The sequence below is a fragment of the Diprion similis genome, chromosome 5, assembly GCF_021155765.1.
Source record: "Diprion similis isolate iyDipSimi1 chromosome 5, iyDipSimi1.1, whole genome shotgun sequence".
Classification (NCBI taxonomy): Eukaryota; Metazoa; Arthropoda; class Insecta; order Hymenoptera; family Diprionidae; genus Diprion; species Diprion similis.
The window spans coordinates 3,902,518-3,920,791 of NC_060109.1; the positions used below are offsets into that span (position 1 = coordinate 3,902,518).

The window sequence follows — 18,274 nt, forward strand, 5'->3', positions numbered from 1 at the left end:
TACGACTATGAATATACTTCTGCGTTATCCATAATAATTTCGTGAGTATAAAAATTAAGTGGAATTCCGTGATATTTTGACGTGTAACAATAATTATCAATTATGTTAAGTTTGTTAAGTAGGAATTCAGTCACTTGATTGATTTGTAAAAATTATTGAAACGGAACGCTTCTCACAAAACAATTGTCAATAAAGATAATGATTATATTTGAAATGTAAAAGATGAGAATAAAATGCATTTATTCAGGATTTATTCGATACGCTATTCTATCAACAATAACACTCGTTTACTGCCCAGCACGGTGGAACACCTTGGCAGTTAATGACCAGTAAATATTACCAGCAGCTAGTTACAAGATGCAAAATTTACTATTACTGGACTGCCACAGTTCCCTGGCGGAATACACCCCCAACCTATACTCTTATTTCATCGGGGGCGTCCAACTTATTGTGTGTTCGGTAAGTTCCTGGTAAACTTCTCCGGGTGAGGTAGAGCTTGCTAAACTCCGTATCACAATATATATATATATTTATCTTATTTTTTTTACAAGTCTTATTTTTTCACAAGGAATCCGTCAGTCAGTTTCACTGACGGATTCCTTGTGAAAAAATAAGACTAAAATTTGTCTGGACAATTTTTTTTTTAAAGCAACGGTTTTTGAGTTAGAGCCGTTTGAAGTCCATCAATCACAGCGCAGATGGGACCGAGCGCGCGAGCCAAGTGCGAAGCTAGTGTAGTTGAGCCCGATACGTACGCTAGCCTCGCGCTAGGCTCGTGCGCCTGGCCCTATACCAATTATTAAAAATTACTGAACGAGTTTTTTGTCATGTACTTTTATACAAAAAATAATCCAAAAAATCTGAGATCTCACCGTAGAATATTGATCGTTTTGGTATGGACTACCCCATATACAGGGTGAGTCAGTCAAAACGTTCAGAATGGGAGGAGCTCAGTTGACGGATCAGGCCGTACTTCTTAACCAATCTGGAGCGAGTCAATTGAAACACCGAGAATGGGTAGAGCTTTGTTGACGGATTAGGCCGTAGCCCGCGTGTTGATACCAAAGTAAAGTCCGCAGTCTGTAGATAATTATACAAGTAGATAAAATACAAGAAATATTACAACGTCAGAAGACGCAAATAAAAAGGATGTCCTGGATCGTTCCAGCCAAAAATTGTATACGATCAGTCTTTTCGTACTTTGTTACTTAATAAAAATCTGAAAAAATTTATCAACATTTGGCATGCTATGAACAACAATTATCAATAATAATATTGCTCAAAAGTTATCAACAAATTGTTTAAACAAATAATTATTCAACAATTTATTGGTCAGTTCTTTGTTTTCTTATGCGAATTAAATTTGTGTATCTTTCTGAAAATTAGAACTCACTAATAAATTGTTGAATAATTATTTATTTAAACAATTTGTTAATAACTTTTGAGCAATATCATTATTGATAATTGTTGTTCATATCATTGCCGAATGTTGATGAATTTTTTCAGATTTTTATTAAGTAACAAAGTACGAAAAGTCTGATCGTATAGAATTTTTGGCTGGGATGAGCACACACACGCACGCACGCACACACATGCACCCACACACGTATATGTATAGGTAAATACCTACTCATATATCTATGCATAGGTATGCCCCAACTCTCTACGGAGTTATAACGTTCTCACTTTCTTCTCTCTAAGAAAGAAAGACAAACTATACAGTTCATTTTATATCTGCGGGGCGGCAGGTAACAGATTTAGAACCCGAATATTTGAAATATGTTTTTAAAATTGATCCTATCAATTGTTTTTATGCACGGAGAGAAAAGTCAAGCTTTGAAACGATGGAAACATTTCAAGCTTTGAAGGCTTGGAAAAACCATCCTTTTAAAGGATGAATTCAACCTTCTAAAGCTTGGAAGGTGTTCTGCTCGAAACATGCTTTTGCAGCAAGAACCTCGTCGTTTAGGACCATGAATACCACCGGGTAGAAGCTTGCAGTAGCTCACGGTCCGAAAGCAAGACTTTCACGGTTCCAAACTGTGTATCTCTTGGTCAAAGAGTATAGGATAGAGTGGAAGGTACCCGTATCGCCCTATTACAGCGCCCCTACCAGCTCTGAGGAAAAGTATAACGTGTATGTGTAGCGTCAGTGAACATGCCATGTAGTATTGTTTGTTGGTGTGATGACGCGGTCGCCATATTCTTTGAGTAAGAATCAGTGGTACGAATACATGGTAAGAATTGAGTAACAAACAAACTTTTTCCAAAGATGCCAAATTCTTGTGACATCAAATTATGTGACAATAACAAATATGTAAAAAATCAAAGCATAAATAACGGGAAACAAATGACGTTTTTCTCGTTACCAAATAAACAGCAACTGTAAGTAAATATGAATATATAACCTCACTTTCGCGGGAATGTTGTGGCTCACGTGTCTTCATATATTGAGAAAATAAATGTAATGATTTTCGTGTATGGCTGTTTTGGTAGAAACTAATAAAAAATACTAGAGGTTTTTGAGTTGATATAATATTTTATGTAACCATTCTTTATGATACGGTATTATGTACGGATATATATTTTTATTAAGATTTGAAAGTACTGTTTACGTTTTTTAAATATAAGTACTTTTTTGATGTTATATATTGAAGATTACCTATTTAAATATATAATTTCGATACAATGTGTTTGATTTGTTGCCATTTATTTCATTAATTTTGTCTTATACTAAATGCACATCACATTCATAGAAGAAATGTGTATGTGCGATGCTTACGTTATGTTCTGTATCCATGCGAACATATTTATAGGCTGCCAGATATGGAGAAAAATATGAGATCGTTCTGTAACAACAGCGTTGACTGAAGAATTCATTGCAACAAATTTACTATCAGAAGTTTTAAGAATTCTTCACTGTATTCCCTGGTTTAAAGGGAGCGCCAAAATCGTAGTGGGGGTACTTTACTTTTCCTCAAAGCCACCAGAGCGTGCTGAAAATCGAGGTACGCTTTTATACATTGGCTCTTATGGGACCTTCCACTCTATCCTACACTCTTTGCTCTTGGTCTCGAGTGTTAATAAGCCGCTAGAACAGGGTGGGGGAACGCTCAAGATTCACAGTTTCAAGCGGTGGAGTTCATGGTTTGGAGGCTTGAATCATTCCGAATCGTTCAAACGATAGACTCCATGCTTTCGGACCACGAAGTCCATGCGGCTGAAGCATGGATCTCCTCCTTCTAGCCCGTGAATAGAATCTTGCTTTTAAACAATGAATTCACCGGTTAAACTCGTGAAATTCATGCTTTGAAAGCATGTAAAAATTACAAGTCCGAAAGCATGAAGGTTCATCGTTTCAAAGCTTGATTTTTCTCTCCGTGTGTAACCTTAATTATTTTCATTAAGATTTTGTAGGCGTGGAATTTTTTACTTGTGGCTTGGCGCGAGCGTAGAGTTAAAAAAAAATTATATTCAAATGGTCTGCCTTTGGAAAATCAGGGGTCTGGATGTCTGCCTCTGGATTTTGATCGTTTCCAGGATGATTCTGACCATCAGTCCAAGAGGCAGACACGAACAAATGACTTAGCGCACCTTTTTTTTACATTTTTGAAGCGCTGTCAATTGACAACGCAGGGCTGTCATGGTGGTAGACGTGGTCCTTAATGTTTCTTATGGTACAAAAAAATTGATATTATTAAGGTCTGCCAAACGAACAAATCATTTAGAAATTTTGGGACCCAGCTCCCTAACTACTACACATTAAAGCTGTTACGAGGCAAAGGTTATTTGTGTCTAGTTTTACGTTTTAAAATAAATTCTCATGCTTTTTCGCAGATAAGATAGCGTGGAAAAAATTGATGAAAGGAAGATGAAGGTAAGGGAATATTTAGTTAGGTACCTATCTAAAGCACAATAAAACTATCAACTGCACAGATTCAGCATTGAGCTCAGATAGATAGGGTTTGTATTGTTGAAAAAGTATCATTTGAATTTGAAATGAATAAATAAAAAGTGTATTAATATACACCCGCTACTTTAGAGTCACTTTTGCATTCACTTTGGTTCAAATTTTTTCATCTTCGAACAAAAATCAGACTCTTAAAATTTCAAGCCATCCTGATTATTTAAACGGTTGTCTCTGGCTATCAAGTGATAGCAGAGCCTAATTTTTCAACAACTTTCAAAAGTTGTGCTACAATTTCCTTCCTCACGACGCTCGAATACTTGTCAGGAAAAAATAATTCAGAAGCAAATATCACACGTATACACAGAAAAAGATTTATACATGTTCCACGTTGAAATATGGATTTGAAATCAAATTATTCATAGGGATACTATACCTCACGGGAAATATCAGCGCAAAGTTCATGTAGACCTTCGGGCAATTGATAAATCTGTCGAGAGCCGTGTTTCTGGAGTACAACGTCCATTATCTAGTTGTTCGCTGATTACAAGTGATTATGTTATTGTATTTGCCTTTGTGAAAATTTGTGGAGACGAAGTAAAAAGTTCTTAAAACCCGAAATATCACTGGAATTGGATTATATTTTAATATACATACGTATTGGAAAGATTGATAATATTTTGCGTCACTACAGTCATATTTTACACAAATCAATTGATAATCAAAACAAAGAAAATACGTGACCTCGTCGCTCAATCCTTCTTATAGTTTAACATTATGAATGACAAGACGTATGCCATGTGCAAACTATGGAGAAGCTTACACCAAGAGGATCATAGGCCGAGAAAAATCTATATATTATCTATATATTAAAGTTCGAAGGCGAAAATTTGTGAATGTTCGGATGTTCAGAGAGTGACGTCATTTTCACTCTGACGTCATCTATCAATAGAAATCGTCAACGACAAAAATCAGCTAGCCGAATTTCTCAGTCCGGAAACAACTGCGCGGTAGAGAGAACGTATGAAAATCGCGCTCCGCAGATTTCGAGGACCAGCGCTCGGTAGTTCTTGCGCTCCAGGTCCTTTACCTGGTGAATTACGAATTCAAGGACCAGCGCTCCGTAGTTCCTGCACTCCGGGTCCTTTACCTGGTGAATTTTGAATTCCAGGACCAGCGCTCGGTAGTTCTTGCGCTCCAGGTCCTTTACCTGGTGAATTACGAATTCTAGGACCAGCGCTCCGTAGTTCCTGCACTCCGGGTCCTTTACCTGGTGAATTTTGAATTTCAGGACCAGCGCTCCGTAGTTCCTGCGCTCCGGGTTCTTTACCTGGTGAATTTCGAATTCCAGGATCTGCGCTCCGTAGTTCCTGCGCTCCAGGTCCTTTACCTGGTGAATTACGAATTCCAGGATCAGCGCTCTGTAGTTACTGCGCTCCAGGTCCGTTACTTGGTGAATTTCGAATTCCAGGACCAGCGCTCCGTAGTTCCTGCGCTCCAGGTTCTTTACCTGGTGAATTTCGAATTCCAGGATCAGCGCTTCGTTGTTTCTGTCCTCCAGGTCCATTATCTGGTGAATTTAGAATCCCAGGACCAGCACTCCGTAGATCCTGCGCTCCAGGTCCTCCACTTGGTGAATTTAGAATTCTAGGACCAGCGCTCCGTAATTTCTGCGCTCCAGGTTCTTGACTTGGTGACCTACATCGTGGAATTCAGAATTCCAGAACCAGCGCTCCGTATTTTTTGCGCTCCAGGTCCTTAACTTCGTGACTTCTGACCTTTAAGAGTAATATGGGCATATTAATAAATTTGTATCAAAAAAGCTTGAATAATTCAGTAGTAATACATCCCGTGTCTAATGGTATAACGTAGTATCTGCCAAAAAGCCGATTTCGGTGGTAAAAAAACGTATAATTTTTTTACGCCGTACGCTCTGAGTATGAGAGTGCAAAAGGCATAGATTCATTGAAATTATCCGAAAATATAAATGAAGGTGAAAGGTCGTATGTTTGGTGGATAAGCCCTTTCATAATCAATCTTTGAGTTTGTTCGTTCCGTTTGTTATTGATATAAGGTCGCATCCACCTTTGTTGCGTTTTTGAGCGAAAACTGTCCAAAGACGTCGGAAACTCGATCTCAGGAATGGATTGGTCCATGCGTTGCAGAGGGTTTAACACTGCTTTTAATCGAAAAACGAAAAAATTGTCAATATGAACTTTCACCTTAATCGCTGAATATTTTTTCGGCTAATAAAACAAAATTTATTGATCCTTGCGTTTCAGAAGTTTTGACACAGTTTTCGATGAAAAACGAGACAATGGTGGGTACGAACTTATACCATTACTGATCATAATTCTTTTTGAAAGTGTTAGAAATGAAAGGGCGTAACTTTCTTGTGATCTTTTACCCCGTTAGTTGATCAGTTTTGTAATTTGAACTTTTATAAACACATTTTGAAATTTTTCGCCGATACACGAAGAAAAAAGAAACGTTGAGCCCTTCTACCTTTATACGTGGTGAAAGGTCGTATATTGGTGCATACGACCTCATACCATTAGATACGCGACGTTACACGCCCGTTTTTCTTATAATTGCAGTTTTGTTGGTTACCAATATTTACAAAACAATTTGCAAAACCTAATAACTCATGTTCAATAATACGTTGTAATAAATTATATGTTGAAATCGATCATCAGTTTTCGTGATTTATTATGTGATCTATTATACTTTTTCACATGATACATCACATGAATATTTTCAGTAGGTATGGGTCACAGCATGGGCTGTAATTTTGGTCGTTTGCCCCAGGCCCACGCTAAAACTTATTGTAGGTATGTACGGTATGTATGCTAATCAGTATAATAATAATTGAGGTATTCCTCAATAAAAATTATAACATGAGTTTCGTGTATGAGGTAGACGACGTAGTAGATTTTCAAAATATTATGTTATTTCAGAAATCCTGTTTACTTGGAAGGGAAAGGAAAAGTGCCTCGGCTATATATGCGTGGGTACGTAGTATAGATGTAGTGGGAATTAGTAATCTATTGTGTACGATATACCTATATAATCTATGATCTGTCTGTTGTGTGTTAATTCACATTATAGTCATCGAAAATCGCCCGCTCGGCACCTCAGTTCCTGTCGTATCACTCACCAGTTATACACACGGTAAGATAGTGGAAACCATTATTCAATTTATTTGATTTATCATAGAAATTGCAATACTGTGAGTATTTTTCACTAACTAAGTAACATGTACATTTTAGAAAAAAAACCATAATACTTAAAAATGAAAATGATGGTGTACAGCAGCAATACGTCTGCAGCCAAATCAGCGGACACATCTGCCACGGAAGATGCTGTCCCTGAGACATTGCAGGCTACCGATCGCGAGTTATTTACTTATTTTTTGCCCCACAGTATTCAGTAAATACCGCAAATGAAAAAAAGACGAAAAAATTATTAGTGGTGGTTACGTAAGGACGAATATTGGTAGCTCATACGCATTTGTACACGTAATTTTTGGGATTACATGGAACAAATTTTACGGGTTGATTCGGTTCACGTAATGTAGATCAATATATTGTGTTTATTCGAATTTTGGGATTTTATTTTCCACTATTGTAATTTTTTGTATATTGTTGTTCATTATCGATTGTATGAATCAGTGTACTTGAATTTCTAAAGTTGTTATTTTTTGTGTGCCAAAATAGTAGACGACTCGTCTCGCGTCAATCGCGGTGAAACTTCCCGACGTCGGGAATATCATCACGGCGCGAGTCTTCCCGAACCAATGACCGTGAGTTACTGATTTATTTATAGCCATAAAGAACCAAGTAAAGGCCACAAACGTCGACACCGCAGAAAAATAAAGAATCATCGATACTGGTCGTTTTTATAATGTGATTCGATGAAATCATTTTCATTATGCGTTATCAGGCTTATATATTTTGTCTATTGTTATATACCATCGATCGTATGAATGAGTGTACTTTCTAAAGTTATTATTTTCTATGTGCCAAAATATTGGACGACTCTTCTCGCATCGATCGCCGTGAATCTTCCCGACGCGACTTGCGTTGGGAAGCATCACGGCGCGAATCCTCTCGAGCCATCAACCGTGAGTTACTGATTTATTTATTGCCATAATGCTGCCTTTTTGTAAAGAGTGTTAGAAGAAAACCACCTGCGCCATAACTTGGAGTATAATTTCATATGGTACAGTGACATGTTTTTCACTCGAGTTTATTATTTATAACTTTAAAATTAACAATTTTACGCAGAAAATTACTCTTTTTCAGTTTTTTGCCAATAAAATTAAAACTGCCAGCGTAATTGCGATGGTGTCAACAGAGAAATTGTAGGAAATGAATAGATGAAGAAAATGAGAGGTCGAACAACTCGATCAGACCGTTAGTTTAGGAGAAAAGTTTTCTTTTGAATTGTAGCGTATATCCTTCGGCCAGTATTAGTTGTTAACATAAAACTAGCTGCAATGAGTCCGATGCATAGTTTTTGATCTGCGACCATTTTATTTTTTACTACGCAATTTTCCAGCAGGCTTGAATGTGACAGGTATGGTTCGATTACAATTGTGAAAAAACGATTCGGAAAGTGCAATCAGCAGCAGCAGCAGGCAAGGAGAAGCATGTATAGTAATACTGTTGCGGCTGCTGCTCTTCCCCACTCTTTATCTACTCTCGCGCGCTCGGCCGTTTCTCGTGATGTTCAGCTTCATTTAGAACATATTTTTCAGCGTTTTTATGCAAAACGAAGATGAACGTTTTGAAGTATGAAAATTTCACTTTCGAAATCGTTTTTGAAAATTGAAATCAGACCATACCTGTCGCATTCAGGCCTACTGAAAAATTGCATGGTAAAAAATTAAAATGGCTGCAGATCAGAAACTATGCATTGGGCAGTGCCTGCTTTTTGCACATATAAAGTTTATATTAAAAACTAATACTGGCCGGAGGGTATACGCTACAACTCAAAAAAAAAAGCTTTCTCCTAAACTAACGGTCCGATCGAGTTGCTCAACCTATCATTTTCTTCGTCTGTTCATTTCCTACAATTTCTCTGCTGACACCATCGCAATTACGCTGGCAGTTCTAATTTTATAAGCAAAAAATGAAAAAAAAAGTGAATTTGTGCATAAAATTGTTAATTTCAAAGTTATAAATAATAAACTCGAGTGAAAAACATGTCACTATATCATATGAAATTATTCTCCAAGTTATGGCGCGGGTGGTTTTCTTATGACACCTCTTGCATGTGAATATTTTTGTAGCTGGGCCTACAAAGTACCAAGCAAAGCCCACAAACGTCAACACCGCAGAAAAATAGAGAATCATCGTTACTAGACGTTTTCATCATGTGATTCAATGAAGTCATTTCCACCATGCGTTATGAGGCTTCTATATTTTGGATAATATCGTACACCCTCGATCGTATGAATGAGTGTACTTCAATTTCTAAAGTTGTTACTTTCTGTGTGCCAAAATAGTGGACGGCTCTTCTCGCGTCGATCGCCGTGAATCTTCCCGACGTCGGGAATCATCATAAGCCGGGTCCTCTCAAGCCATCGACCGTGAGTTACTGATTTATCTACTATGTTAAAGTACCAACTAAACGTCACAAATGTTATCAGTTAGGATGAGAATTCTTTCTAATGGTTGCTGTGGCAATTTCATTCAAAAAAATTATGTGTATGTATTATATTGTATGATAGAGACTGTTTCGGAGTTAGGGAAATTGCATAACGATCTTTGAATAATATTAAAGTTGGCAAGGGTTCAACTTTGGGTGAACTTGGCGTGAAATGCTTCGTTTGCAATGCATTTTATGCGTTTATCATTTGCTTACATGGTAAAGTATTCGCTCAGGTGAAAATATTATTGATAACAATAATTTGCATCAAAAAATGATATAACGTATGGTTGGTAAAAGTATTTTTATATTTTTACAGAAAGATTCAACCGACGAGGGACGCGTGCTGGCGTGAGTGTTCAGCAATACAGACAGAGAAGGGCGGAATACTATCGCAAACGCGCGGTAGCCGACAATTTCGCAATGCTACTGAACAGCATGTTTGCTAAAAAGAAGTATTAAAGTGGTAAGAACCCAGTTATTGCATAATAATACGAAAAGTTAAAAAAATCAGTTGAAGGTACAATTTTGTTACACTGAACTATTATTACAAAAGTCAATGGTCAATTATTCGTTTTCAAATAAGTTTATCAGATACATATTTCTCAGCATATCAAAAGTGGCGAAACGAAATCATTGGTCAAGTTGACATGTAAAGCCTCATCTATAGGTCAAAGCAAAACAAAGGAAATGACCAAGTGATAATTTTAATGATAGCTCATTCATATTTACAATCTCCGTATTGATCAAACAAAAATCGATCATAATCCTAGGTGCTGATTAATAATGTTATTTTTTTCAGGAGCAGCGCAAGAACTTGGATTCTGATGAAAGAAAATCTTTGTATTTCATCTAATACAAAAAAATTAAATTTATATTATGATTATTCTCACACGTACTTATTGTCTGTATTCTTTTATCTGATCAATTGTTTTACGTATTGATTACCATACTCGGAGAGATTTTGTGGATTTCAGAATGTTTATAAAGTATAGTTGGAGGGTAGCAGGGCAAAACGGTAAAAATATCGAAAATAGTTTTTTTTAATTTTAATTATTGAAAATTAATACGCGCATCCTTGCTTAACGATATGGCTGAGAAAAATTCGTTCCCAAAGTTATAATAAGTTGTCACTCACAAACGGTGTGAGTTAGAAGGGATCGGGTAAGAAAGGATCTCGCCGATATGCTCCACTTCATACCTCCACAGGCCAGGATATATTATGAGGATTTACTCCGATAAATCAATGAAGTTGCAATACTATTTATTGGTTCTTTCAAAAAATATTACTGTTTTTTCAGCAAATATTCACGATTTTGTTAGCAAATTATGTTCATTTCAACACTTACACCGTTTGCCATCCCTTCTTAGTGCGCCATTTTGTCCCGTAGTATTTGAAATTTTGTTCAAACTTAAAAATCTATAACCGGGTCTGATTTTTTAAGGTTCAAGTTTGCGATTTATATCTGTTTCACAAATTTAATATCATAATTGTGCTTTCAATCAGCATTCAAAGTTGAAAACAAAAGTTAGCACAAACCGTGGACTTACACTGGCACGCGAAATATATTTTGGGACAGTTTATTTGGTCTCCTGAAAAATCGTAATGATGGCACTTACACCGTTTTGACGTGCCACCTTTCAGTTCTAGCTGTCCGGGTCCTCCACCTGGTGGATCATGACCTCCAGACAAGCGCTACGTAGTTCCTGCGCTCCAGATCCTTAACCTGGTAATTTTTCACCTTCAAAGGTAATATAGCCACATTGTCAAGTTCGTATTAAAAAAGCTTGAATAATTCAATAGTAATACATGAAACCAGGTACAACTAACTGCGGTTTCCTCGCTCCGGAGATCTGGCTGTCCAGGTACGTGACCTGGTAACTTTTGACCTTTAGGACTAATGTTCAAAAATCACACGCCCGTTTCTCTTATAATCGCAGTTTTGTTGGTTACTAATATTTACAAAACAATTTGCAAAACCTAATAACTCATGTTCAAAAATACGTTGTAATAAATCATATGTTGAAATCGATCATAAGTTTTCGTGATTTATTATGTGATCTATTATACTTTTTCACATGATACATTACATGAATATTTTCAGTAGGGATGGGTGCCAACATAGGCTGTAATTTTGGTCGTTTGCCCCAGGTGCACGCTAAAACTTATTGTAGGTATGTATGGTATGTATGAAAATCAGTATAATAATAATTGAGGTATTTCTCAATAAGAATTATAACACGAGTTTCGTATATGAGGTAGACGACGTAGTAGATTTTCAAAATATTATGTTATTTCAGAAATCCTGTTTTCTTGGAAGGGAAAGAAAAAGTACCTCGGCTATATATACGTAGGTGCGTAGTTTAGATGTAGTGGTAATTAGTAATCCATTGTATATGATATATATAATCTATGATCTGTCTGTCTGTGTATTAATTCACATTGTATTCATCGAAAATCGCCCGCTCGGCGCCTCAGTTCCTATCGTATCACTCACCAGTTATACACACGGTAAGATAGTGGAAACTGTTATTCAATTTATTTAATTTAATTTATCATAGAAATTGCTATACTGTGAGTATTTTACACTAATTAAGTCACACGTACGTTTCAGAAGAAATTGCAATACATAAAGAGTAGACATGTCGGAACGCAGCACGCCTTCTGCCATGGAAGATGCTGTCCCTGGGACGTCGCAGGCTACCGATTGTGAATTATTTACTTATTTCTTGCCCCGCAGTATTCAATAAATACCGCAAATAAACGAACGACGAAAAAATGATTAGTGCTGGTTATGTAAGGACGAATATAGGTAGCTTATACGCATTTGTACAAGTAGTCTTTGGGATTACACACTTTTTGGTAAACAAGCCATACGATTAGCGCAGATTATATATGGCGTGTGGCGATTCATTGATTGTTATTTTTCTGTTTTTTTTCCCCAGCGTTTATTTAACGTCGCATCAACGGCATGGTTTTCAGCGCAGTAATAACGAATAACTAAATTGTTCTGTTTATATCATGTCGTATAGGTTAGATTGTTTTACAAGTTCTATCACTTTTTTGCACTGTATTACATCACTGAAACAAGTTTTTAAGTCTAATGGTATACTGAGGTCTTGGGGCACACTTTGTAGGGATGGGCAGTCGATGATAATATGTTGGACTGTTAGCGGAGATTTACAAACGTTGCATTCAGTTGCGGTTTTTTTTTTGAAAATAGGTGGCTGTGGGTGACGTTCGTGTGTCCAATGCGCAGACGGTTAATTACACACTGGTCTCTTCTATTCGTACCGATGTGAGGAGATGGCTCGTGAATATTATTCCGGTTTCGATGTAATTTGCTGTTACCGGCGTTTCGCCACATTTCGTCCCACAGGTCACTTGCAGCTTTACGAAAGACACGTTTACCCTCGTTAACTGATATGGGTTCTGTTATAGGCGAGGTTGGGGATAGGGCGGCTCTTTTTGCTGCGTTGTCAGCTTCCTCGTTTCCGCGTATGCTTTTGTGAGATGGTGCCCAAATCAGTTTAATTTCCATAGGGTATAATGTTGAAAAGATCCTTTGTATTTCTTGAATCTTGAAGTCATCGGTGTCTGGATTTTTGGTCGCTAGAAGCGTCGACATAGAGTCCGTGACAATAGCGTATTTTGTTCTTTTCAAGTCTTGGACCATTTTTAGCCCCTGATTGATTGTTATTGTGACTTTACTTTTTCCTATTGCATGATTGGTTTACAAAAGACCTGTGTTGTGATTAGCTTTGTTCATCAAACAATATTGATATTTTAAAGGAAATCAGGGATGATAATTGGCAAAAATCGTAAAAGTCTGTTATATTGTAATAGTGATCTGAAAGTTATTGATTGCGTGGATTGCACGTTCTTCGTTTGGATATTTTTTCAAGGATGAACTATTAGTTGCATAAAAATCACTTATTGAAAGTTATGTCGTCTCTGAAGTTTGTTATTTTCACATTTCAGATTCCACAAAAAAGACGGCCATGGCTCCGGCCAAAGAAAAAAGTGAGTAAAATCATCAGTGCTGTCAGATTTGATTGTACTACTTTTAGTAGGACCAGAAAATTATTGAATTCGTTAATCGCTGTGCATTTATTGCTTGAGTTTTATTTCCAAAATTAAGTTGTTTGCATTTTGATTCCAGAATCGCGCAAAGCTTTCGTGCGGGCAGCTCGGCGGGCCATTGCCGCTTTCAAAAAGGGTAGTGTGTGTGATTTTCAACTTAAAATACTATGAGCGTATTTATAGTATCATAGCCTGATTCAGATAACGTTCTGATAATTCGTATGTCGAAAGAACTGGGAGTTGAGTACAGAGTATTTGCTGATTTTCCGAGATTTCGGAAACGTTCAAGCATGTTATTTTGTATATTAAAAATGTTTGACGTGCTGAAAATATTTAAATAAAAATCCGTTTATTGTGGACGGGTTTCAAAATGAGCCGAATGGAAATTCAAATATTATTTGAAATTACCGATTTCAAAATAGCTGTAAGTAATCACGAAAAATAGACAGTCAAGGGGGAATCTGAAAATGTTAAAATTGACGTTTCTGAGGTTAGGAAATTATGTAAAAATTTAAGAAGCAAATCAGAAGTGGTTTACTAAAATCATTGGTCAAGTTGATATGGAAAGACCTATATATATAGGTGAAAGCAAAACAATGTAAATATCCAATTGATAATGTTAACGATAGCTTATTTATACTCCGAATCAGCACGTGAATTCTGAAAATATCGGTAACAATTGTAGGTGCGCGTTGAGAACGTTATTTTTTTCAGGTGATCAATGGGATGAAATTTTGGCGAAGGCGGACATTGAAAATCTGCAGTAACAAGATATTTAATTTCAATAACAAAATGGATTTTTGGTTGCTGTAATGTGTATTGCTGATTAAAAATTTGTGCATAGGTTTAAATTTTTTCTTATTACTTCATCCGATAACATAAAATAATGCTGACAGGTTTATGCTGAATAAATAACGGTGCAAATAATCTAATGAAGTTTACAAAATTTTGTTGTTATTACAATATATTGCAATAACATTTTCGATTAATATTTGTGTATCATGCTATATGGGAAAGGATATCCAAAGTAAAGTATGCGTAAAACAATGTATTGAATGTTGCGGAATGGAAATTCTTTATTTTTGTTTATTATGGTATAGTTTCATAGTTGCTATTACAGTGAGAATTAATTTTTTTATCAATGGATTTTATTTCTATTGCAATTTTCAAATGAAATAAAACATAGGTACCGCCGATGAGGAGTTCATAGAATGTAAATTTATTAAGTGATGTATGCTATTACGATTAGTGTTTGTCACAAATGTCAATTTTAGTTTGATACTCTGTAGGAATGTGGTCAATATATATATCGATGACACCGTTTGTTTGTTATTTCGTCGAATATGTTAAATGAATCACACGTATTCGTTAACCAGTGGTGTATTATGTTAACAAGTTGGAGAATTTCAATTGATTTACCTATTTTATTTTAAGGGCACACAGTCTGAGGTGATGTGTGATACATATAGAAGTCATTGTGTTGTAATAGGTTTGAATGCATATTGGTACACTGTATACTTCGAATATTCAAAAACCCGCTAAAACAAACAATGCAGCGAGAGCACCAGTATGACGCTAATTATGTTTTAGTACATAGAAGTGAAGGATTTGTTTAATTCAACTTCGCGTATCTTGAACACATTGTTAGTATATATTCTATTGTTAGCGTATTAATGTTCAAAAATATCCGGAACCCCAGGTTGGAGTGTGTATGAGTGCTACGTGAAGACGAACCGCACCCCTCCGAAATAAAAAAGATTCAATTTCAAGGGTGTAGACTTTGTCCAGATTGCTTGGCATGATGATATAAAATTTTTGGACGATAGTAATACTATTTATTAGGGTAAAAGCCGGATAGTTGCCTCGGACGGATACATGCCCCGGTTTTGATTAAACTATGTTAGGAATATAAGTTGTATTGGCGCTTTACTACAATAAGTAGTGACCGTCCTGCAGGCCTCAATGCCGTACAAGCCATCGGAATAGGCGCACGTGTTTTGTCCGTGTCAGCAAAAACCTTCCGCGGCGAAACTTTGACGGGTGTTATAATTACATTGGTAAGTAATTTCTATTGAATATTTCTATTACTGATCGTGGTTTCAGTCAACTTTTTGTTTCTTTGCATGCATTAGAATTTACATTACATTGTTCATTATGTTTTATTGCTGAATAATTTTTATTTATTTCGCAAATAAAAAGGGCAAGTATCCGCATCAAAAAGGATAGTTGCCCTACTTACTTTCGCGGATAGTTGCCCCTAGAGTGACTGAAAATTTTTGAACAAGCAAAGACGGATTTTATTTTTTTGTTGTTTTTGTAGAATTCACTGTGACTCTAACTTGTTGTAAATTAAATAAATATCTACTTAACTGTTTTATGTATTTATTCTAGATAAGCAAAATGCCTCGCAAATCGCATTGTAATGTTGCCACGCAACATCAACTGGACAGAAGATAGCTTAGCACTTGCCTTTGAACAATTGAGACGAAAAAAAGGATAATTATTGCGTAAAATATTTTGATAATTACAAATTAACTAGATCAAAATCAGATTGGATTCAATGTGAGATGTGTCGGGTGTGGTTGCATGAAACGTGTACAACATTCAAACGCTATTGTGTGAGACGTGGAAAGATACAAACCTTAGCTTCTGGTAAAAATTAATGTTAACATCAAAGTTGATTACCAAATTGTTGTATTATTAAGATAAATGCTAATATTTCATAACAACTTACATAACTTTAAGTTTGAATAATATTTTTATAATTTAAATCATCAAAACTGAAAACTATTTAATAATGTTAATTAATATTTGAAATTGTACCAAATAAAAGATCTCAATGAATGATGAAGACTGTTAAATAAATAATAAAGATCACTTTGATTGATGTAAATTTCTTTTCATCCAGAATAAAAATCATACCGAGGTTACTGGCCCGCACGAGGCGAGTATCCCCGAAGCATTTTCCACGCTAGGCTACTAACCGCCATAGTAGGCAACTATCCCCTTCTCCGAGAGGTGAAATAAAATAGTATTTATTCAAAACCATTGTTAATTATGTATACAAAAATATGCTATTATAAAAGATAAAAGACCTATGTCATAAAATACATACTGAATAATTGTCAGCAAGTTCATATTTAAAGAAAATAAAGCTTTTTCGAAAAGTGGGGTAACTATCTGTGATGTTTGGGATGTGTGAGGTTTGTTTTATTTAGGTTCAGATGAAGGTTTGCATTTTACTCCTTTTTATTTTATTTCACTATCTTCGCAAACACCCGTTTTAGTTTTACATACGTCCATATTCGGCTAACGGTCCCGGAAGAAGAAGGAGAGAGAGCGACGGAGAGGAGAAAAAGATTAAGCATGGAGTCTCTAGTTACGTAGAGTGTAGAGCTTATAAAGCGGGAAAGTCCCTAGATTCAAAACGTAAAGAGTGCTTTATTGCCATATATATTAACACGCCCTCTCAATAAAGTCTCTCCTCGTTTTTCCTTGTTTTCCGTTTACGTACCGAAGGAGCAATGGTTTACACACCAAAAGAATATATTGTACATAACGAATCTGCGCTTTCGCCCCCTTGTTTTGAGCTTACGCAGTTATAAATAACATATTATATATAATTTTTTTTTTTTTTTTCCTTAATCACAGCATTGTAAGGAACATTAATATTTCAATTTGTAGGAATGTTGACTCAACAGCTTTGGTTACATAAGTGTCAAGTCTTTCAAAAATTTAGTGAATTTTTCTTTGCTTAGCGGCTTAGTGAACAGATCGGCTGTTTGTTCTTCCGATTTCACATATTCAAGAACTATCAACTTCTTGTCGATTGCGTCCTTGATAAAATTAAACTTTATGTCAACGTGTTTTACACGTTTGTTATTTTCCGGATTATTTCCTAATCCGATAGCTGCTTGGTTGTCAACATGTAATTTGACTGGATCGCTAGTAATTCTAAAATCTTTTAAAAGGTTAGAAAGCCAACAAGCTTCAACTACAGCGGAGCTTAGCGCAATGCATTCAGCCTCAGTTGAAGATAAGCTGACTGTTTGTTGTTTTTTCGATGACCAAGCAACTGTACATCCAAAAAGTTTGAATATAAATCCCGACGTTGATTTTCTATCATTCACATCATTACCCCAATCCGAGTCGACGTAAGCGATAAGCGTTTTTGCTTGAACATTTTTTTTATAGACTAATTTTAGGTGTAGAGTGCCTTTAATATATCTGAGCACCCTTTTAAGTGCTGTAATTAATTTATCATTTGCATAATTTTGGTATCGGCTTAAGTACGAGATACTGGTACACAAGTCTGGTCTGGTTCCTAAGACTGCGTACATCAAACTGCCTATTATCTGTCTACATCTTGACTCTAATTCTGGATTGCTCTCGTCTGGTTTGACAAACTGAAATTTATTTTCCATAGGCGTTGCCATAGGCTTGGAATCCTCCATACCAAACTTGCGTAGCACTTGTCTTAGATATGTGGCTTGGCTCAGTTCCGTAATCCCTATATCTAAATTTTGAGTTACTCTTATGCCTAGATAATTCGATACTAAGCCTAAATCTTTCATACGGAAAATATTTCCCAGGTACCTTTTTAAGTCATCAATTTCTTTTTGATTTGTACT

At 36.1% G+C, this 18,274-nt stretch overlaps 1 pseudogene; it reads left to right on the forward strand.

Moving 5' to 3' along the window:
• Nucleotides 1–3,643: 3,643 nt before the first annotated feature.
• On the forward strand, nt 3,644–5,669 carry LOC124406214 (annotated as a pseudogene).
• The last annotated feature ends 12,605 nt before the right edge of the window (nt 5,670–18,274 follow it).